Genomic DNA, 23969 nt, shown 5'->3' on the forward strand with positions numbered 1-23969 from the left:
CACCTGCTCTTACCTTACTCTCCTTGCACCCCTCATTCCCATTCCACCCATACCCTCTGAGGTGGTGTATGACTTTCCTGAGGTATTACCAACCTTCTTCAAAGAAAAAGAGCTAACACATACTGTAAACCTTAGGAAAAAAAAAATCCTTCCTAGATGACCGCAATTTACAACCATACTATTTAGTCTAAACAGAAATTATCAATTTTAAGTTAACTGTCAACTCTTTAGTGGGGCCTGCGTTCTGCTCTGCTGTTTAATGTTCAGTGTTTTAGGGCGGGGAGTCAGCATGTTTCCACAGAGAACAATACTCTTTTTTTCAGAATGACATTCATCTGCCCAGACAAAACTAACTCCGTCAGCAGAAACAAGTCACAAACAATGACTGTGCAGATTTACAATGACATCTCCATTAAAATCTAGAACTTTCCATGGCATTTTAACCAAAAAAACAAACAAACCTGTGAAGAATTAAGTTTCTCTTTCTCTTTCCCTCCTTTCCTCCCTTGCTCCCCCTCCCACCCCTCATAGTGATATCAATATTCTGTGTAACTTGGATGTTCCACAGGTTATTATAGTAAAAAGGCCATGGGCTGTCATTTCACTCTTTCAGTAGATAAGGTAGAAATATACACAAGAAAAACAAAAGTTTTGGAGAGACATTTTATAGTTTATCAAGGTATCAATACTAGTAACTAATTACTATAACCAAAAAAAAAAAACAAAGTGTTGGGTATGATTATCATATAGAAAGGACTGCCCCAAATAACATTATGACAGGCTGCTGACTTTCAGATATTTTGACTGTGGGACACTCAATGCTCCTTAAATTGCACCATCAACATGGTTGCTTATTCCACCTAAGGACTGTCGGATTCAATTTTCTATGGTGTGACTACAGAATATAAAAAATCAGCCTATATAATAGTTTGAGTCAAGCAAATTGTTAAGAAAAAAATCACTGAAACCTATCCTTTAGGCAATTTGGAAAATATTTATCAAAATTATAAATGCATATATTTTCATATAACAATTCTACATCTAGGAATTTATTCTAAGGAAAAACCTGTGCATAGAATGACATTTTTTACAAAGTTACTCATGTCGTCATTGTCTATAACACTAAAATATTGGCAATAACTTAAATGTTCATTAATAAGGAATTGTTTAAATTGTAGTAGATTCATGCAAAAGAACATGAAGCCACAAAAAAGAATGAATAAACTCTATATGAATTGATATAGAAAGTTCCATAAAGAAATAGATTTAAATTAGCTGTTGAATTGTAAAAACATAAATTCTTTCTGGAAAACTATGCAAGAAACTGATAACATCAACTGTGAGGAGGGGGATTAGGTGGCTAGGGGTCAAGGATGGGAGGAAACCTTTCTGTTTTGAATTTTGAACTACAGTTGACCCTTGAACAACATGGGTTTGAACTGCGTGGGTCTACTTACAGGCAGATTTTTTTCAAGAGTAAACAGTATAGTACTACACAATCCGCAGTTGGTTGAATCCTCAAATTTGGAACCACAGATACCAAGGAACCACAGATATGGAAGAACCATGTACAGAAGGAACCACTGTAAGTTATACCTGGATTTTTGACTGTGCGAGGGGGTTGGCATCCCTAACCCCACATTGTTCAAGGGTCAACTGTTTAGGAAATAGTCTGGTCAATTAGATCAAAACAATTGATATGGACAAGGCCTCAAAAAATAAAACATTATAATTCATGTATCTTTCAAACTGCCCTGCAACAGAAAAACTGCTGTAAATATTCCTCTTATAAATTTTCTCAGATTCCAAGATCTTAAAATTTAGTAAAAAAATAAAATAAGCAAATCAACAATTGAAAGGCTTTAATTATATTGTTTATAATACATATACCTACACAAACACAATGAAAGGCAAATTAATCTTTTGCTTTTCGCAATGTTACAAACTTACAATGTAGGCATCATTATTTATTTTATCAACTAGGAGAGCAATGATCATTCTTCATTCTCTTAAATATATACTGAGCACCTACAAGGTATCAAGTACCAGGGTGGATTCTGGAAATTCAGTGTTGAATAAGATAGTCTTGGTCTCTGACCTCCTGGACAGTTCTGGTACTCTAGCTATTAAGGACAGAAAAAGTTCCTTTTTTAGAATGATACATGCAATACTCAATAGCTGCCTTACCCTTTCAGTAAAATAGTAAACATTCAAATGTAAAATGAAAACAGCTGGAGCAGCTGGATACAATTTAACTTTACATTAAAAAAGTCCTCAGACATATATTACTACTTCTCTCCACACTCATGAGTAACTCCTGTTCAGGAGGCTCAGTGTGTAAGAACAGAGTAGGAAAAGACTCCCCTCTTCCTCGTGTCCCCATCTTCTTCCTGTACATGCACACCCTCCTTGGCCCAGAAAGAGGAAAATACAGGAGGAGTGCTTTTAACAAGCTTCCATAATGTATGGTTGGATTAAATGATAGTTTACTGGATATAAGCTGTTTTGTGATATGCACTCTATTTTTAAGAGTCTAGAAACACGTTGCTTAAAACTTGTGAGAAAATGATTGGACAGTCCCTGTTAGGATTCACTTGCATACTTGCTACTTTTATTTGAGTTGAGATATACAATCACAAATCTCCCCAGACTAGTAAAGCATACTTTGGTGAAACGTGACATAGAGGATGGTTTTCAAAAAGCAACAGCAGTGAGAGGAGAATAGGGAGAATGAGGTGAGAGTAACTTCATCCTCGAGTGCCTCCTGTGCACATGAGAGACATTAATTATACTTTAGAACTAAGATGCTCTCCACCTGAGACAACCAAAGGCAGGGATGGAGAGTAGTCCCCAAATGAGAAAATAAACAGAAAACATGAATGGCTAGTTGAGGTACATTCCATTCAAGCCTGAGTAAATCACAGGAAGGAGATACTGGTGAGGCCCCTTCTTGGGGAATACCTGGACTACAAAGATGGACGAACACTATAATCACAAATAGAACATCAAGGACTTCCCTGGTAGCACAGTGGTTAAGAGTCCGCCTGCCAATGCAGGGGACACAGGTTCGAGCCCTGGTCCGGGAAGATCCCACATGCCGCAGAGCAAATAAGCCCGTGCGCCACAACTACTGAGCCTGCGCTCTAGAGCCTGTGAGCCACAACTACTGAGCCTGCGTGCCTAGAGCCCATGCTCCCCAACAAGAAAAGCCACCTCAATAAGAAGACTGCGCACCACAACAAAGAGTAGCCCCCGCTCACCACACACAGCAACAAAGACCCAACGCAGCCAAAGATAAATAAATAAATAAATAAAATTTATTTAAAAAAAAATAGAACATCAAGAACATGTTGAATAGCTAAACTGGTCTCATCACTGCTAATCTGATGAAGTAAATTTCTGTCTGCTTCCATGATTCTTTTTAACAATTAAAGGACATATGCTCTTATGCAGGTATGTGCACATGTTTCACAAGCAATAGGCCTTCAGGAAAACAATATACACTTTGCAAACCCAAATTCCTCTGCTGAACGAGAGAAATTATTTTCTAATAATAATTAGAAATGTTTGGGGGGAACCTTTAATTATTCATAAACAAGGAAACAACCTTTATTATTTCACTGCATTTCTTTTGGTTACCAGAATAGTGGATATGATTTGAAGCAACTACATGTCACTAACTTTATGCTATAAAGAATTCCAATCTGCCTCATAGTTTTGCAAGACCACACCGTTTCAGATGTCTAACACACAGTAGAAATAATCAGTGAGTGTTGTACCTCATGTGTTGAGACAGGGCGGGGGAGTTGGGGGAAGGAACATACATATGCTAACATGAGATGAAGTGGTGAGAGCAAATTTACTGTTGAAAATTCTAATATCCCACAGAAACAGTCCTCTGTTGTCTACTTATCACATATATATATTGGACACCAAAATTTTTTATTTATTAGAACTCTACAGGCTTTTGTATATTTGTAAATTAAATCATCAAGATGCAACTCTCTTATGACAATAGCCTATAAAGTGGTATTTCTTTTGGTTTATGGGGAAATTAAGTCCTGTAAAGTGAAGAGAAATGAAACCTAAATCTTATATTTAATCATATTTCAAAAAGCTAATTTGACCAAAAAAATAAATTCTTATGAATCTCATTCATACTTATTCCTTACTAAATTTTGACTGTTTGGCAAAACAACTTATAAGAAACAATTATAAGCAGTTTGGTTTTTGTTTTGTTTTGTTTTTACTTTTTCTTACTGTAATATAATTGATTTATAATATTGTGTTAGTTTCAGGTATATAGCAAAATTTATCAGTTATATATGTATATATATACATTCTTTTTTAGATTCTTTTCCCATATAGGTTATTACAGAATATTGAGTAGAGCTCCCTGTGCTATACAGCCGATCCTTGTTGGTTATCGATTTCATATATAGTAGTAGACCTAGAGATTATCATACTAAGTTAAATCAGACAAAGAAAAACAAATATCATATGATATCACTTATATGTGGAATCTAAAAAAATGGTACAAATGAACTTATTTATAAAACAGAAATAGAGTCACAGATGTAGAAAACAAACTTACGGTTACCAAAGACAAAAAGGTGGGGGGGGGGATAAATTTGGAGATTGGGATTAACATATGCATATATATAATACCAGTTTGTTTTTAATAAGTATAAGCAATTTAAAAGTAGGCCTGATGCCCAATATCCTTGATGAACACAGATGGCAAAAATCCTCAACAACACACATTAGCAGGCTTCCCTGGTAGCGCAGTGGTTAAGAATCTGTCTGCCAATGCAGGAGACATGGGTTCGAGCCCTGGTCCACATGCCACGGAGCAACTAAGCCCATGCGCCACAACTACTGAGCCTGTGCCCTAGAGCCTTTGAGCTGCAGCTACTGAAGCCCGCGTGCCTAGAGCCCGTGCTCAGCAACAACAGAAGCCACCGCAATGAGAACCTGCACACAGCAACGAAGACCCAACGCAGCCATAAATTAATTAATTAATTTAAAAAAAAACACACATTAGCAAACTGAATTCAACAATACATTAAAAGGATCATACACTGTGATCAAGTGGGATTTATTCCAGGCATGCAAAGATGGCTCAACATCCATAAATCAATAAACATGATATATCATGGTAACAAAATGGAGGATAAAAATCATATGATCATCTCAATAGATGCAGAAAAAGCTTCTGACAAAAATCAACAGCCATGGGCTTCCCTGGTGGCACAGTGGTCGAGAATCTGCCTGCCAATTCCGGGGACACAGGTTCGAGCCCTGGTCTGGGCTCGAACATGCCGCGGAGCAGCTGGGCCCGTGAGCCACAATTACTGAGCCTGCAAGTCTGGAGCCTGTGCTCTGCAACAAGGGAGGCCGCGATAGTGAGAGGCCCGCGCACCGCAATGAAGAGTGGCCCCCGCTTGCCACAACTGGAGAAAGCCCTCGCACAGAAACGAAGACCCAACACAGCCATAAATAAATAAATAAAGCAAACTGTCAACAAGTAAAAATAAATAAACACTATTATATTCAAAAAAAAATCAACAGCCATTTATGATTAAAACTCTCAACAGAGTGGGTATAAAGAGAATGTGCCTCAACATAACAAAGGCCATATATGACAAACACACAGCTAACACCATACTCAATGGTGAAAAGCTAAAAGCTTTTTCCCGAGATCAGGAACAAGACAAGTATGCCCACTCTCATCACTTTTATTGAACATAGTATAGGAAGTTCTAGCCAGAGCAACTAGGCAAGAAAAAAAGAAATAAAAGGCATCCAAATCAGAACTGTCATTATTTGCAGATGACATGATACTGTATATAGAGAACCATAAAGACCCCACCAAAAAACTGTTAGAACTAATAAATGAATTCAGTAAAGTTGCAGAATACAAAATTAATATACAGAAATCTGTTGCATTTCTATACACTAATAATGAGCTATCAGAAAGAGAAATTAAGAAAACAATCTCACTTACGATTGCATCAAAAAGAATAAAATACCAGGAATAAATTCAACCAAGGAGGTGAAAGACGTATACATTGAAACCTATGATATACTACTGAAAGAAACTGAAGAAAACACAAAGAAATGGAAAGATATTCCATGTTCATGGATTGGAATAATTAATATTATTAAAATGCCCATACTACCCAAAGCAAACTATAGAATCAATGAAATCTCTATCGAAATTCCAATGGCATATTTCACAGAACTAGAACAAATAATTCTAAAATTTCTGTGGAACCACAAAAGTTCCCAAATGGCCAAAACAATATTGAAAAAGAAGAACAAAGCGAGAGGTATCATGCGCCCTCATTTCAAACTATACTACAAAGCTATAGTAATCAAAACAGTTATGGTACTGGCACAAAAACAAACACACATATCAATGGAACATAACTGAGAGCCCAGAAATAAACCCACACATATATGGACAATTAATTTATGACAAAGGAGCAAAGAACATACAATGGAGAAAGAATAATCTCTTCAATAAATGGTGTTGGGAAACTGGACAGCCACAAGCAAAAGAATGAAACTCGACCACTATCTTACACCATACACAAAAATTAACTCAAAATAGATTAAAAACTTGAACGTAAGCTGTGAAACCATAAAATTCCTAGAAAAAAAATAGGTAGTAATTTCATTGACATGGGTCTTAGCCTTGCTTTTGTGGACCTGCGTCCAAAAACAAGCGCAACAAAAGCAAAAATAAACAAATGGGACTACATCAAACTAAAAAGCTTCTGCACAGCAAAGGAAACCATCATCAAAACGAACAGTCAACCTACTGAATGGGAGAAGAATTTGCAAATGGTATCAGATAAAGGGCTAATATTCAAAATATATAAAAAACTCAAATAACTCAACAACAACAAAAAATTTTTTTAATGGGCAGAGGATCTGAATAGACAGTTTTTCCAAAGAAGACATACAGATGGCCAACAGGCACATGAAAAGATGCTCAACATCACTAATTATTAGAGAAGTGAAAGTCAAAACCACAATGAGATATCACCTCACACCTATTAGAATGGCTATTATCAAAAAGACAAGAAATAACAAATATTGGAGAGAATGTGAAGAAAAGGGAACCTCCATACAGTGTTGGTGGGACTGGAAGTTGGTGCAGCCACTATGGAAAGCAGTATGGAGATTCTTCAAAAAATTAAGAATAGAACTACCATATGACTCAGTTATTTCACTTCTGAGTACTTATCCAAAGAACACAAAAACACTAATTCAAAATGATACAGGCATCCCTATGTTTACTGAAGCATTATTTACAACAGCCAAGACATAGAAACTACCTAAGGCTCCATCGATGATGGAATAGATAAAGATGTGTTACATAAATACACAATGGAATACTACTCAGCCATAAAAAAGAATGAAATCCTATTATTTGTGACAACATGGACGGACCTTGAAGGTATTATGCTAAGTGAAATAAGTCAGATGGAGAAAGACAAATACTGTGTGATTTCATTCATATGTGGAATCTAGAAAAACAAATGAACAGGGAATTCCCTGGTGGTCCACCGGTTAGGGCTCTGTGCTTCCACTGCAGGGGACATGGGTTCGATCCCTGGTCAGGGAGCCAAGATCCCACATGCCATGTGGTGCGGCCAAAAAAAAATTTTTTTGAACAAACAAAATAAAACAAAAACAAACTCACTGAGATAGAGATCAGATTAGTCATTAACAGAGGGGAAGAGTAGGGGAGTGGATGAACTCGGTGAAGGGAGTTAACTTCATGGTGATGGACGGTAACTAGACTTGTGCTGGTGATCCCTCTGTAGTGTATACAGATGCTGAATTATAACTCTGTACACCTGAAACTTATATAATTAAAATTTTTTCAAAAATAAAGAAGGCCTGATTCAATATGGTACAGAATATCAATAAGATCTTTGAAAATTAGTTTTTCAGGAAAGATGATATAGATAATCTTTGGAATCACTTTCCAACTCTATTTCTTGGTGATTTTAAGGAGCTGATAATGATTTTATATCCATAAATAAGTAACTAGAAGTGAAATTCTTTGCATTAAGAAAAAGTTCACTAAAATTTTAGAATTACTAATGGATTTAGGACCGTCTTAAACCATAATTCTGTTATCTTCTAGTTATCATGTAAATTCTAGTAGTAGTAGCTGATAAGCAATACAAAATCATTTCACCATCCATACTGTAGTTCGCAGAGCAACTGACGATAAATAAAACTATGTTGCCTAGGTTAAAAGAGGCTATTCGCTATTCCTAAAATTCATCTTCTTGGTGTTCTACACGGTCCTCTACCGCTACTTTCCCAGCAGCTACCTTCTCTTTCTTCTTTCATGTTCTTCGTTCACCATATATTTATGGAACACCTACTAGGCACTAGGACCAGAGCAGCAAATAAAACAGGCAAAGAGTTTGTACTCCAGGTTGAATTACCTTTGAGCCTTCATTAATCACCAGCTGCTCATACCATTCCTAATTCATCAAAGTTGCAAAAGTGATAATTCTCCTCTCTTTAATCCTAAATTTAGCTGACTAAACATAAAATCCCATTTCTTTAAGCCAAGCCCATAAAATAATTTCAGAGTCATGGCAAGTGTGACCTTTCAGTTAGCTTCTTCCTTAGCCCATCCATCCCAGGCCAAGGTCACTTTTCACACTTTTTAAACTCCCTTTCAATTCACCTCATGTTATATGTTGCCCATTTGAATAGATTTATTCGTTAAGTTTTGTGTATATATAGCAGACTATATTTAACTGTTAATTTAAAGCATATGTCTCAATGTCCTGACAGAACATTAAACATTTAGTAAATTAAATGTTTTTTGGCACTAAATTTTCACTCTTTATGTAGACATTTTAATATTGTATGAAATAGAGTTCCTATACTTCTGGATTTCACAACCATAAAACTTCTAAAAACTAGAGATGTACAAAAAATCGCCACCAAAAGATGTTAAAAACAATTATCTATCGTCACTGTTATGTAATAAACGAATGAACATTTTAACATTTAAAAGTAGGAATAACATATTCTCAGTATAAAGGATAGTCCTAATTTAAACTGGATAAATTTAATGATGAAAAACTCACTATATTGTCCTAATATTCCTATTTCACCACAGATAGGTGAAAATTTAATCATGAATCACTACTTAGGAACCACTGGTATAGATAATGCCAAGTGTAGACATATCAATTATTTTAGGAACTGCATTTGAAAATATTTGTGAAAATTTGGCTACCTTTATTTTAAATTTTAGATTAAATTAATTATTATTAGGCTTTGCTGACAAAAATAATTATAAGTTCTTAAGACAAAAAAAAAAATCCCACCTCTGTTTCTAGGTAAGGTTTTAATAAAGCCATTTTAGAAATGAGAGAATCGATCCTATTTTTTAAAAGCAGTTTCTAAGAGCTTCCAACACTTCTCAGGATAAACCATCTTGGAGTTTTCCAACTGTGTTGGAGAACGTTGAAGATCTGCTATAGTTGTATATAAGACTACAAGTTGTGTCTGTAGGGGAGCAAAATATCTGTTACCTATACAATAGTTTGATTTGCATGTACTCTCAAAAATGAATTCTGGAGATAGAAATCACACGTTTCCATAAACATTCTCAGGCAGGTAGACAATATAACTTTTCTATTAATAATGAAAAACACCTTTGATGGACTACTCCATAGCTGTATTCTGGCTCCTCCCATGTGTGAATGGGAGGCAGTCGCTGCAAGGGAATTCATTCCAACCGTATGGGAAAATAGAGCAGTGACGCCTCCAAGTTTGAAATGATGACATTCCCAGAAATTTCTATGCAACACCAAAAAAGATTTAAAAATTGATTCCATCCCCATTTGAATGATTTCTGATTTTTCTTCTAAACATAAAGATTTACATCCTTTTTCAAAAATAAATCTTAATTTAAAATAAAAATGATAGTTTGATCTCATCACGTAGAATAAATTCAAGAGAATGTTGACCTTAATTTAGTTATTAAAGTTGAGTCTGTAAGATAATAATTATTACTTGGAAAAATAAGGAATAATTTAATGATGAAGATGCTATATCAAAAATGAATGCTATAACGTGCTATATAGCACAGGGAACTCTACTTAGTGCTCTGTGATGACCTAAATGGGAAGGAAATCCAAAAAAGAGGGGATATATGTATACATATGGCTGATTCACTTCACTGTACAGTAGAAACACAACACTGTAAAACAACTATACCCCAATAAAAAAAAATGAATGCTACAATTACGTCAATTATAAATATGCATTTTTCATTAATGAAAACATTTTAAAAAGTGGTAAATGTACTATTTTGTATCAACATATGTATATGCCCATAAAGACATGTAAAACTGTAAAAAGCTTCATCAAACTGAATTTCATCTTTGTTCTGTTTTCCAATTATATGTCAGAAATTTGACACCATGTAAATGTATGCTGAACTTGTTGCCCATAGGAAAAGAAAAAAAAATAGTAAGAGAAAACTTATGGCAGTTACAGTATAGGTACAAGGAGTTTACAATAATAATTTGTATTATGTATGGTAATTTATGAATTTAACTGAGAAAACAGTAAGAGGCTTCTTATTCTGTTATTATTCACATACATTAAATATATATTATATTCCAGTAAATATATTTTGATTTACTGGACTCTCAGTTCTTATGGGATATTTTCTATCTGACCAAGTGATTGACCAGCATAGGAACAGGATGCAAATTCAGGAATCAATGGATCAATTATAAAATCTCAAGCTCTGTGACCTGTCCCAGAACTCAGCAATCCAGCTTCTGTCTACATGTACACAAAGATTTAAATAAATTTTTCAATTTTTAGTCAGTTTATTTGGTATAATATAGACAGTATTTTACTGTTTCTAAAAAAAAAAAAAAAAAAAAAAAAGGCATAATTCAGAACCACCGGCTCTCATACAGATATCTGTCCATTCACATGGAATAGGTCTTTCTTCAAACATATTTTTATTCAGCTCTGGGAAGTGGAGAATGAGTGGAAGCTCATGAAATGAAAATGACAAGAGAGAGGAAGAAAAGAAGAATAGGAAAGAAGATACTGTCCCAAGGAAGAAAGACAGTGGAGCTAAAAGTGAGTTTTATCTCACGTGTACCATTATCATAACTACGTAATAGTAATGCAATGTCACTGTCCATTTGTTTCACTCATTCAGTCAATATGTATTAATACATTCAATCTGTATTCAATATGACTACTGAAAATAAGACACCATTAGGTACATCATTTCAATTTCACCTCATCAGAAAACAGATGGATTCTTCTTCCCATTTTCTATCTTTGTAACCATAAAGGGAAATTTAGTACTTGCCAGGTAGTATAAAGCATTTTTTTAATCCGTTAAATTAATGGGTAATATAGTCAAATTTTTTTCAAAATAAAATATATGGTGATAGATAGATACATGGACAACCTATGGACTAGGAGAAAATATTTGCAAATGATGTGACCAACAAGGGATTAATTTCCAAAATAAACAGCTTATGCAACTCAGTATCACGAAAACAAACAACCCAATCAAAAAATGGGCAGAAGACCTAAATAGACATTTCTCCAAAGAAGACAAACTGATGGTCAACAGGCACATGAAAAGATGCTCCACAACGCTGATTATGAGAGAAATGCAAATCAAAACTACAATGAGGTATCACCTCACACCAGTCAGAATGGCCATCATTTAAATGTCTACAAATAATAAATGCTGGAGAGGGTGTGGAGAAAAGGGAACCCTCCTACACTGTTGGTGGGAATGTAAATTGGTGCAGCCACTACAGAAAACAGTCTGGAGTTTCCTTAAAAAATGAAAAACAGAGTTGCTATATGATCCAGCAATCCCACTCCTGGGCATATATCCAGAAAAGACTAAAATCTCTAATTCAAAAAGATACATGCAAGCCAACGTTCATAGCAGCACTATTCACAATAGCCAAGATATGGAAGCAACCTAAATGTCCATCAACAGATGAATGGATAAAGAAGATGTGGTTCAAATCTGCCAGCTCCTTGATTCTGAACTTCCCAACCTCCAGAACTGTGAGAAATAAATTTCTGTTGTTTACAAGCCTCCTAGTTCATGGTATTCTGTTATAGCAGCTTGGACAGACTAAAACAGAATGACAAACAATAAACTAAAATTTAGCAAAGTTAGGTGGTATGTCAGATGGTTATTAAAGGTGAATAAATGCCATGGCTGTTGGTGGTGGCAGGGGCTGGAGAAACAGGGTGGTCAGGCAAGGCCTTTCTGAAGGAGATACTTGGATGAACACCTGAAAGAGGTAAGGAAACAAATCATTCAGATATTGGGAGAACGCTTTAGGTGGGGAGAATAATATCATTTTTTCAATATATAATTCTATTAAAAGAAGGAGTGTGACAAATAGAAGAAGAGAAACTACATATGTAAGAAAAAATCCCAAGAGGATATATATTATACAAGGAAGTGAACAGTGATCATCTTTGGGAATCCGTATGATTTTTTCTCTTACTTTGATTTTGTTTATCTTAATGTTTTGAATAGCTGTTTACCAGTGCTAGTTACATAATTTGTGGAGCTCATTGCTAACTGAAATGTGGAGCTTTTGTTCAAAAGCTAGAAAAAAGTGCTGTTAGCAGTTCAGAAACATAACGCTTTTTCTTTTTTTTTTTTTAACATCCTTATTGGAGTATAATTGCTTTACAATCGTGTGTTAGTTTCTGCTTTATAACAAAGTGAATCAGTTATACATATACATATACCCCATATCTCTTCCCTCTTGCATCTCCCTCCCTCCCACCCTCCCTATCCCACCCCTCTAGGTGGTCACAAAGCACCGAGCTGATCTCCCTGTGCTATGTGGCTGCTTCCCACTAGCTATCTATTTTACATTTGGTAGTGTAAAGCTTTTTCTTTTCTTCCACGTTCTTTTTGTCAATTTGCCGTGGTGTTTGTTTTGTCATTTAATGTCATTCTAAACAAAGCAAAAATTTTTAATTAAAAAAAAAAGATGTGGTATATACGTACAATGGACTATTACTCAGCCATAAAAAAGAACGAAATATTGCCATTTGCAGCAACATGGATGGACCTAGAGATTATCATACTAAGTGAGGTAAGCCAGAAAGAGAAAGACAAATACCATATGGTATCACCTATACATGGAATCTAAAAAAATAATACAAATCAACTTACTTACAAAACAAAAACAGACAGACATAGAAAATAAACTTATTATCAAAGGGGAAAGAGGAGGGGGAGGGATAACTACATATAAAATAAACAAGGATTTACCGTATAGCGCACAGAACTATATTCAATATCTTGTACTAACCTATAATGGAAAAGAATCTGAAACTGTACACCTGAAACTAACACAATATTGTAAATCAACTATAGTTTAATAAATAAAATAAAATAACCCACATCACAATGATACATTAAAAAAAAATAGTGGCACAAAACCGCTCTATCACTGTCATTCATCACCATGCAGGGAGGAAGCCTAGATTCATTTAAGAATGTGCTCAATGAGTCAGTAGAAATTATTAATTTTATTAAATCTCAACCCTTCAGTACAAGCCCTTTTTAATACTCTGTGTTATAAAATGGGAAGTATGCATACAGCACTTGTGCTGCATTCTGAACAAAGGACCGCTGATTATCTCATGATACTATGAGTTGCACCTGAGTTGCAAGCTGAACTACTAGCGCCTTTTTTCATGGAACACCATTTTTATCTGAAAGAAAAAACTGCAGACAAACTATGGTTTATTCAGACTTGGGTGTTTGGTATTTTCCCAAAAGTAAAGCGAGTCTATAACCTCAAGGGAAAAAAATGACAGTTGCCAATGATAACTTTCAATGAAAACTACAATTTTGGAAAACCTGTATCCACTGCTGTGAGCATCGCAGCTTCCCAATACTTAAGTACTTTTCTGATGAGATCAGTGTTATAATTAACAAATGTGATTTTTTTTAATATTGTATATGACATGCATAACTCAGTAAACCAACACTTTCCAACTGACCAATGCATGAAATTACAAAATCATGCATGGATAAAAGATTCATCAAAGTACAAGACATGCCAATAAATTTTAATATAACAAACTACAAAAAGTTCATTGATAATAGTTTCAGATTTCACACTGAAAGTCACCTTCAAGAAACTATCACTTGTCGAGCTTTGGTGCAATATCAAAGACAAATATCCACGATTAACTGAAAAGGCTGTTAAAATACCTCTCAGTTTTCTAACTACATGTCTATGAAGCTGGATTTTCTAGATATACTTCAATCAAAACAACATTTTACAAGAGATGAATGCAGAACAAATATGAGAATCCAGCTGTCTTCTATTAAGTCAGACATTAAAGAGATTTGTACACATGATGATGCCACTCTTCTCACTAAATGTTTGTGTTGCAAAATATAATTATTTTTCACTTAAAAAATGTTATGTTAACATTTTATGGTTTTATGATAGTTATTTTTAAATTATTAAATATTTAACATTTTTATTTCTAATATGGTAAATAACAAGGGCTCTTTGGGATCCTCAATAATTTAAGAATATAAAGGGATCCCAAGACCAAAATGTTTGAAAGCTGCTGAAAAAGAGTTTGTCTCTCAGATCACTGAAACCTCAGATCAGTCAAGGAAGTCATGCGAATACCCTTCATGCGAATACCCTGATGTTTGCTAGGCACATACCTGTAATTTTACTTCTGCCTGGAATACTATGAGTCTCTCTCAGGAAAGAATAGGAGTAGAGAAGACACCTCAGAAATGCACAGTACAAGAAAAATGTTTCTTTTTTTATTATAAAATAATGTATGACAAAGACAGCCACTGTAGCAAATGACTGAAAACCACCTAAATGTTTGGTTTGTTGTTAGATTTTGAACTTCAGATGCACAGACAGCAGTTTGATCTAATTGTGGCCTTAGTTTGTCTGCATGTTGTCATCATTGGTCCATGTATGATCCCTTTCCTTTGCTTTACTTTTTCTTCACTTTGCTCCTTACTTCACTCTTTCTTCAAGTTTCACACTCATTTCCCTCCTCTGAGTATTAACCCATTTTAAAGAGATGAGAATGTATATTTAAATGTGTATAGTATTACAAAATAGGTATAGTTGTTTTATAAAGAATTATGTGTGTTCTATTTAAATAAATAGCATTTGTGCTATAGCTCTCATTATGTTTCCTATTTTATCTTTCATGATTATGTTTTTAAGATTTTTCCATGATCAATGAGTTCACTGCTTCTTACTGTTGCATAGTACTTCATAGTATGCATCCACTATATTTTACTTATTGATTAAAATTACTTATCGGATGCACCTAACTCTCTACCTCCATTAGTGATATTATAACATCCATGAACATGTTCTCACTAAAACTTTTGCTAGTTCTCTGGAAAAACAGATCCATGAGTAAGATTGCTATGCATATGACTGTACAATTTATATCCCCATCAGCAGTGCAAAAATCTCCACTATTCCATATCCTCTCCAATACTTGGTATTATCCACCTTTCTAACTGCTGCCATGCAAATACTTGTAAAATGATATTTTATTGTTGCTTTAATTTGCATTTCACTTCTTTATAATGAACTTTAGCAACTCTTCATATATTTGCTATTTATTCAGACATCTTCTCTGAATTATCTGTTTAACCTCTTATGAATTTTTCTCTTGGGGTCTCCATATTTTTCATGTTGGTTTAAAGGGTTCTTGCATTTGGGGGATATTAGCCTTTGCTGCTTTTAAACATGGCAAATATCCTTTCCCAATCTAACATCTGTTTGTTAACTTCATCTGCGGAACACTACATTGAACAAAATCCTTAACCTGTGGTGTACCCAAATCCAGCCACTCTTTTTTGACTTACAGTTGGTGCTTTTGAGATTTTGTTTAAAAACCCTTTTCTGGGATGGGAGAGGGATAAATTAGGAGGTTGGGATTAACATATACACACTATTATATATAAAACAGATAACCAACAAGGACCTACTGTATAGCACAGGGAACTCTACTCAATATTTTGTAATAACTTATAAGGAAAAAGAATCTGAAAAAGAATATATATACACATATATATATGTATATGTATATATGTGTGTGTATATATATATACAACTGAATCACTGTGCTGTATACCTGAAACTAACAAACACTGTAAATCAACTATACTTCAATCAAAATAAATAAATAAAATTAAATTTAAATTTCCTCCCCTTTGGTCACAAAGATCTTATTTCACATTTTCTTCTATTATCCTCTACTATCTTTATATCTTTATCTTTTTTTATTATATATATGTATTTTTTTTTTTTTTTTTTTTTTTTTTTTTTTGCGGTACACGGGCCTCTCACTGTTGTGGCCTCTCCCGTTGTGGAGCACAGGCTCCGGACACGCAGGCTCAGCGGCCATGGCTCACGGGCCCAGCTGCTCCGCGGCATGTGGGATCTTCCCGGACCGAGGCACGAACTCGTGTCCCCTGCATCAGCAGGCGGACTCTCAACCACTGCACCACCAGGGAAGCCTTATTATATATTTTTTAAAATTTTGGGCTGCGTTAGGTCTTTGTTGCTGCGCGCGGGCTTTCTCTAGTTGCAGCAAGCTGGGGCTACTCTTTGTTGTGGTGCGCGGGCTTACCATTGTGGTGGCTTCTCTCATTGTGAAGCATGGGCTCTAGGCGTGCGGGCTTCAGTAGTTGTGGCACGCGAGCTCAGTAGTTATGGCTCATGGGCTCTAGAGCACAGGCTCAGTAGTTGTGGCGCACGGGCTTAGGTGCTCCACAGCATGTGGGGTCTTCCCAGACCAGGGATCGAACCCGTGTCCCCTGCACTGGCAGGCGGATTCTTAACCACTGTGCCACCAGGGAAGTCCTATATCGTTATCTTTATCTCTCATATTATTAGGTCCTTAGTCTATCTGGAGCCAACTTTTTTTTTTTTTTTTGCTGTATGCGGGCCTCTCACTGTTGTGGCCTCTCCCGTTGCGGAGCACAGGCTCCAGACGCGCAGGCTCAGCGGCCACGGCTCACGGGCCTAGCTGCTCCGCGGCATGTGGGATCTTCCCGGACCGGGGCACGAACCCGTGTCCCCTGCATCAGCAGGCGGACTCTCAACCACTGCGCCACCAGGGAAGCCCTGGAGCCAACTTTTACGTAAGTTAGCAGTCTATATTTTTCTCCATATAATGATCCTCACATCATCTACTAAATTATTTGCCTTTTTTCAATTGCTTTGTGATACAAGCATTATCATAGGTCTTTATATATACCTAGATCTATTTTTAAACTCTCAATTCTGTTGTTTTGGTTTATTTACATATTGCTGGAACAACAGCATCATCATCACCATCACCATTTATAGCATGTCTTATCTGATGATTGAGGGTGTCTGCTATCTTTTTGGCTCATCTTTTCCTATGCACATATTTAGAAATTTGGGGGCCATAAGCCATCCATATAAATTTTAGAATTTGTTGTGTTTCTCAAAATTCCAGTTAGAATTTTGATTGGAATTTCATTTACTTTGCATGTGTACTTGAAGAGAATTGATAACTTTATTAGGTTAAATCATACCCCCATGCACACAGTATCTCTCCCCATTTATTCAAATCTTATTTATGTCCCTTTCTATTTTTCTACTAAAGGACACAAAAAAAGGAGAATTTATGTTTCTTAAAATAATACCTTATTTTTATTATAAGAATAGTTTGTCTAAAAGGAGTGCTTTTTTGAGTTGATATACAAATATACAACTTCTATTAATCTTGTTAAACTTTTGTTAGTACTCATAGTATGTTCATTCAATTGGATTTTCTATACAGATAATAATATCACCTGCAAATAATGATTTTTATTTCTTCCAATCCTAACATGCCTTTATCCTGCCTGAAAAGATAGGTGGGACCTCTAATATTGTTTAAATGGTAGTGAAAATTGTAAACGTCTTGTTCTTCATTTCAATGGAAATGCTTCTAATTTATTCAAGTTTTTTGTAAATTGGGAAGTCCTTTGATACTCCTAATATTCTGTAAATTTTTCATAAATAAGTATTAATACTTTATTCTGAAACTCTTATCATAGAGAAGATGTTTTTTCTGTGTCTCATGAAATCATCATATGATATTTCTTCTTTGATCTAATACTAAAGTGAAATACATTGATACATTTTTTTCTGACGTTGAATTATCCTTTCATTCTTGGGATAAATACTGCTCGATCAATATGTACTTTTTAGGGAATTCCCTGGCAGTCCAGTGGTTAGGAGTCGGTGTTTCCACTGGCAGGACCCGAGTTCAATCCCTGGTCAGGAACTAAGATCCCGCAAGCTGTGTGGCACAGCCAAAAAAAAAAAGTAATTTTTAAAATAAACTATTGGATTTGGTTAGCTAATATTTTATTTAGAATTATTGCACTCACATCCATAATGAAATAGGTTTATGCTTTTCTTGTCTTGTATCTTCCTTATCTGTCTTATATCTTCATCATCCTTATCTTGATTTGATAATCAAGATTATAAAGTTTCATACAAAATGAGCTGGCCAACTGAGCAGCTACTTTCTTGTTCTTTTTTTTTTTCCATTTTCTGGAGCAATTTATATAAAATAAATATTATTTTTCCCTTGAAAGTTTTGTAAAATCCCACTGGAAAACCATCTAAGCTAGGGGCCGTTTTTGGTGGAGAGGTTATAGATTCTTTTTCTTTAATCATTATTTATACACTGACATACTTTATCAATTTTGTATTATGTGAATGCATATGTTATGCAGAAAATTATGACACACACCTTTAAAAAACCAGAGAAGTAATACACAATAATGTTTTTAAATTCATACAACACAGTTTGTGCCAAATATCTTCCACTTGCCCATCCAGACGCTTTCCCACCCTGCTATGCCTCAGGAGGCTGCCCTGTATAGGCATGTTGCCTAGACATCTAGCTCCCTGACTGGATTAGGCCAAACTGCAACAGGAAATCCAAGGCAGGGACAAGAGTATTGATTCTCCTCGTCTCCTTTCTGGAGGTCCCTTCAGGCTTGTTTCCTTCTTGACCAAAGTCACAGCTCCTCCCAAGGTGGTTTTCCCTCCACCACTCTTTGTCTCTTATTTCCAGAAATTGCTCCTTCTCTTCATCCTTCTGGGCCTTAAGGTGTTAACAACCCCGGGATACTACACTAATCTTTGTGGTATCCCAACACCTCATCCACATGTTTGTAAGTAGTCTCTTTATTAACCATTTTTGATTATCCTAATTTGAAAGTGCCATCTGTTTCCTCCTGAGATCCTGACTGATATGCAGGTAATAGAGAAAATCCACCTCCAACTCCTCCAGATTAACAATTACTAACAGTTTGGTGTATATCCTTCCAAACACAGAACATATTTGTGACACATTTAACACCAAAAACATGCAGATAAAACACAGACAGTGTTTTTAAAATGAGAACTTGTTTTAAAAAGTGAACACTTCTGGTTGCTACTGACGTCACCTCATTTTTTTAAACTCTTTCCTTTCTTGGTCCCTACAACCCTTCACAATTCTGACACTCCTTTAATCTTTTTGACAGCTCTACCTCTGTCTCCCTTTATGGGCTTATCTTCTTCCATTTAAGTGTTCAGGTTCTGTCCACAGTTCTCTTCTCTCACAACCTTCTCTCTCTTTTGGAGACTGTGTTCCCCATGGAGATTCAACTATAATCACAATGCAAATGATTCCAAGATATCTGTCGCTAGTTCTGACCTCTCTCCCAAGTTCCTCCGTTTTCATCACTCTCCAATAGCTATATTCACCCTGAACAAACTAACAACTATTCAAATACAACAGGATCCAAACCAAATTCACATCTTTTCCACTAACCCAGTTCCTCCACTTGACTCTCCTCTTTCTACTCCTAATACCATCATTCTCCTTGTCATCCCAGCCGAAAATTTGGTGTCACACTTGATTCTTTTTTATTGCTATCCATCCCTTCTACTTTGACAAATTTTAGCAGTCCCTATAGCCACAATATTCATCCAATATTCATTTCCTCCTTTTGGTCACAACAGCCAAAATCAAATATGAAACTCTTATCCTGGAATCTCACAATACCCTCCTAATTCAGCTCCCCATCTCTAGTTTTTCCTCCCCTCATACCTAGCCTTCCAACAGACTGACAACCTAATCTTCCTAAAAAGCACAACATTTCTATGTTCTAAATTAAAAAATAACTGCCCAGTATTCCCTGAATTTTAGTCTCTACTTCATGGTTTATACCCAAATGTCTATACTCTATGACCTTAAACCTACACAAGCCTTCATCCCAGTACTTCCACCATACTCCTATCACAGAGCTTTAGCATATGCTGTTTTCTCTGCTTATAAAGTCTTCCTCACATCTCTGCTGGTTTAAATCCTTTAGGGTCCAGCTCAAATTCTACTTCCTAATGTGCCTCCCTTGAGACATTAATCATCTTCTTTACATTACATGTGTACTGTCATTTTGTTCACCAGATTAAAAGTTCCCTGAGGGTCGGAACTATTTCTTAATCATTTTTGTTTCCCTCACAGCACCTATGTAACCGCTTTACAGTACTGGTAGTCAATAAATAATAATTAATTCTTGAATTAATCAAAAAATGAAAACAAATCATCAGAAAGAAAAAAAAAAGGTTTTCTTTCCTTTAATGAAGATTCAGAAACCATTTGCTTTTTGTGTTTTTTAAATAGTTTTTTTTTAATGCATGCATGCCTATATTCTGTAACGGTTGTTTATTTTAAATTTTTAAAAGATTATAAATTATATAAATTACATACAGGAGACAAAGTCCAACATAAGGCATGATTGATCACAACATGAACCATAACTGTTGTATGATTTCTAACCTAAAGTAAGTATGACTTTGGTACAAGCCAGTCTTTCTTTAAAGAAAAAGGAGAATAAGAACCCTGGGCCTTTAACTGAAAGACTCTATGTGGTCACTTCCTCTTTAGTGACACTACTATCCAAACCTACTTGAATGGAATTACCTTAATTGTATTTTTGCAGATAACCAGTGCAGACAAACAATAAATATGGTACTTCTGGCTATCAGAAGTTGACTGTATTGAGCGGCCAGCTCATCTTAAAAGCTACGCTATGAAGTGTTATACAGTATATAAATAAAAGAACAACTTGTGGCTTCACAGATGGAGTGACACAGGTGGCTAAATAATCTGTTTATTACTTCAGTGTGAAGAAAAGATTGAACATTTTCCTGCCTTCATTCCTTCCTTCCTAAACCCATCCTATGTGCCAATCACTATGGTAGGCACTGGGGATATCAAGTAGGATAAAGATGTGAACCCTTCTTTAAAGGAGAGACAGAAAAAAAAAAAAAAAAAAAAAAAAAAGGAGAGAAAATTATAAACAAATGATGGGAACATAATCTAAATGTAAAGTTTGTGCCAGGCATAGCAGCAACACAGAAAAAGAAAAAAAATTATCGTTACAAACAGTTTTATTGTTGAGAGCCTTTGCTAATCTAGTTTTCTATAAATTACTATAAAATATCACCCACCAGATAAAACCAGGAAAAAAGAATATATTATAACACTTAAGTATTTGAATAATTTATAATGGCTATATTACTTAGAAAACTTCAGTTCATTTAGGCAAAATGATGAGATCACTGGTCTCAAAATTGAAGAAAAAGCATATAGGGCCTGAAAAGAACATACGATTGTAAGTATTTAAAAGTGAGGGCTAAACTAATAAGGACCTACTGTATAGCACAGGGAACTCTACTCTATAATGGCCTATATGGGAAAAGAATCTAAAAGAGTGGATATATGTATATGTATAACTGATTCACTTTGCTGTACACCTGAAACTAACACAACATTGTAAATCAACTAGACTCCAATAAAAATTTTTAAAAAAAAAAGAAGATTGTACTTTTACTATTTAAAAAAAAAGTTGAGCACTAGTCATAATTATTTTCTGTAGTCAGGAGGGAAAATGCCTGTTTACTTCATATTTTAACAGCATACTTACCTGCCTGAGATTTCTTATCTCTGAACTAAATAAATCATTTTAATTTCAAGCAAAGCCACAAAGCATTATTTCTCAAAATACGTATTTAAGTAATTGCTTACTTACTTGGCTTTTTCCTCTCTAGACTGTGAGCTTCTTCTAGGACAAAGATGATTGCCTATTCATCTTTATATCTACTGCCCAAGCACAATTCCTGGCACATAACAGAGAATAAACACTTGTTAAAGGAAAAATGTAAATACAGACCTTTAGATCCTTTCCAGCTCTCAATATTCGAGTTTTTTAATGCTCATCATTTGCATCCTTTTCTTATCCTCCTCCTACTGGTAAAAACAAGGGGGTATTTCCAAACAGCCTAATTTATGGTATATTGGTGTTTCAACAAACTAAAGCCTCAAGACTTACTAAGAAACTTTAATTCTCAAAAAAAATAAGGAAGGAAGGAAGGAAGGAAAGAAGGGAGGAGGGAAGGGGGAGGGAGGGAGGGAGGGAGGAAGAGGGAAGGAAGAAAAGAAATCTTCTATTTATATTTCAACTCAAAATTGTACACTTCTTGAAAATGTTCCTCTTGCTGGATATCTATGGGATACCTTAAGCAAATAGAGAACTGCACATATGGCCCTAAACATCACTTTAAATGACTGTATTTATTATTTATATTTTTATCCTCAATTTTGCTGTAGTTGCTGTGAATGGCTTGGAACATGCAAAATATGCTAAGCAAGAAACACAGCCCATACCTGAAGAGTTAGCAGTTGAAAGGCACAAAGAGGTACAATGGATTTAAAAGCCTCTTGAAGAACAGCCTTTTGCTGCACAGATGCCAGGCAAGACAGTATGTGGCAGGAAAAGAGTTGGGGAAACTGCTTTAAAAACCTATTAACTAGGAATGTGAAAAAGCAGGGAACAATTGGGAAAGGAGGGAGGTGCTCACTGCTTAAAAGGCTTTTAAATGTGACCATACGTTGGTTGGTTTTTTGCCTGCAACATAAAATGAGGATGGTGTACTGAATGGCTAGATGGCTGCTGGAGGTGGAATGAATGGAAGCTAGGCTAGGGAGTCAAGGCTGAATTTTGAGATGCCACCCTGGACCATGTGCAGCTGTTGAGACAACTCTCAGCAATGGTTTAGTGAAGTAAACACAACATTCAGTCAGGCTGCTCAATCACCCTTTCATTTTTATGTTTTTCTTGATCCCATAAATATGTGCCTATGCGGTCTTTGCTGCAGATAACAAGGAGTTAATAAATTAGCCAGCCAAACAGGCAGGAATGGAGAAAAGCCACAGAACTTAGAATTGAACAGCTGACAGCAGATTCTGCAGGTGTGAGATGGGAATCAGCTCTGCATTTTCCATGTAGCACAATTTTCTCTGTCTGGGCTGTGGCCTGATTTCTGGCCCCTTCAGGACAAGCTGAGTTATAAGGGAGAGAATTCCAGGGGGCTCTGCTCTATGGTCTTATGAACTCTAACCTTCTTTAAGAAGGAAGCAACCTCCTATGTTTAGACTGACAATATTACATGTTGGCAGTGGCCTTGTACGATTTTAGTTTTATATTAGGAAGGAAAAATACTCTAGATGCCATCCTTCCTAAATAAGAAATGATGGATTAAACTGCATAGCACAATGAATCATTCTCCTGCACTTGGGTGTCAAGGGGCAGCCTGCGCGCGCGTGCACAGACACACACACACACACACACACACACACACACACACACACACACGTGTGTGTGTGTGAGAGAGAAAGGGGATCACTACTTGCACTGAATATATAAGTACCACAGCAGATAGTAAGATCATAACAGGGTAGGTGGAAATGAGAGAAATGGACTGCATTACAGTGCATATTTCTAATATACTAGTTTATCATAT

At 35.7% G+C, this 23969-nt stretch overlaps 1 protein-coding gene and 1 long non-coding RNA gene across 5 annotated transcripts in view; one reads left to right on the forward strand and one right to left on the reverse strand.

Annotated features, from left to right (window-relative positions):
- SOX2 (SRY-box transcription factor 2) overlaps positions 1–23969 on the forward strand; it is a 592096-nt gene that overhangs the window by 513025 nt on the left and 55102 nt on the right. The window lies entirely within an intron of this gene.
- Positions 1–23969, reverse strand: part of LOC137224948 (uncharacterized) — a 226947-nt gene that overhangs the window by 190307 nt on the left and 12671 nt on the right. Inside the window, exon 1 of one of the 3 annotated variants that reach the window (XR_010943596.1) lies at positions 22199–22432. The exons of the other annotated variants lie outside the window; for them this stretch is intronic. This is a non-coding gene — a long non-coding RNA (uncharacterized lncRNA). Of the gene's footprint in view, positions 1–22198; positions 22433–23969 lie in introns of those variants that run through there. 3 annotated transcript variants of the gene reach the window in all.

Source organism: Pseudorca crassidens, chromosome 5 (assembly GCF_039906515.1).
Source record: "Pseudorca crassidens isolate mPseCra1 chromosome 5, mPseCra1.hap1, whole genome shotgun sequence".
Taxonomy (NCBI): domain Eukaryota; kingdom Metazoa; phylum Chordata; class Mammalia; order Artiodactyla; family Delphinidae; genus Pseudorca; species Pseudorca crassidens.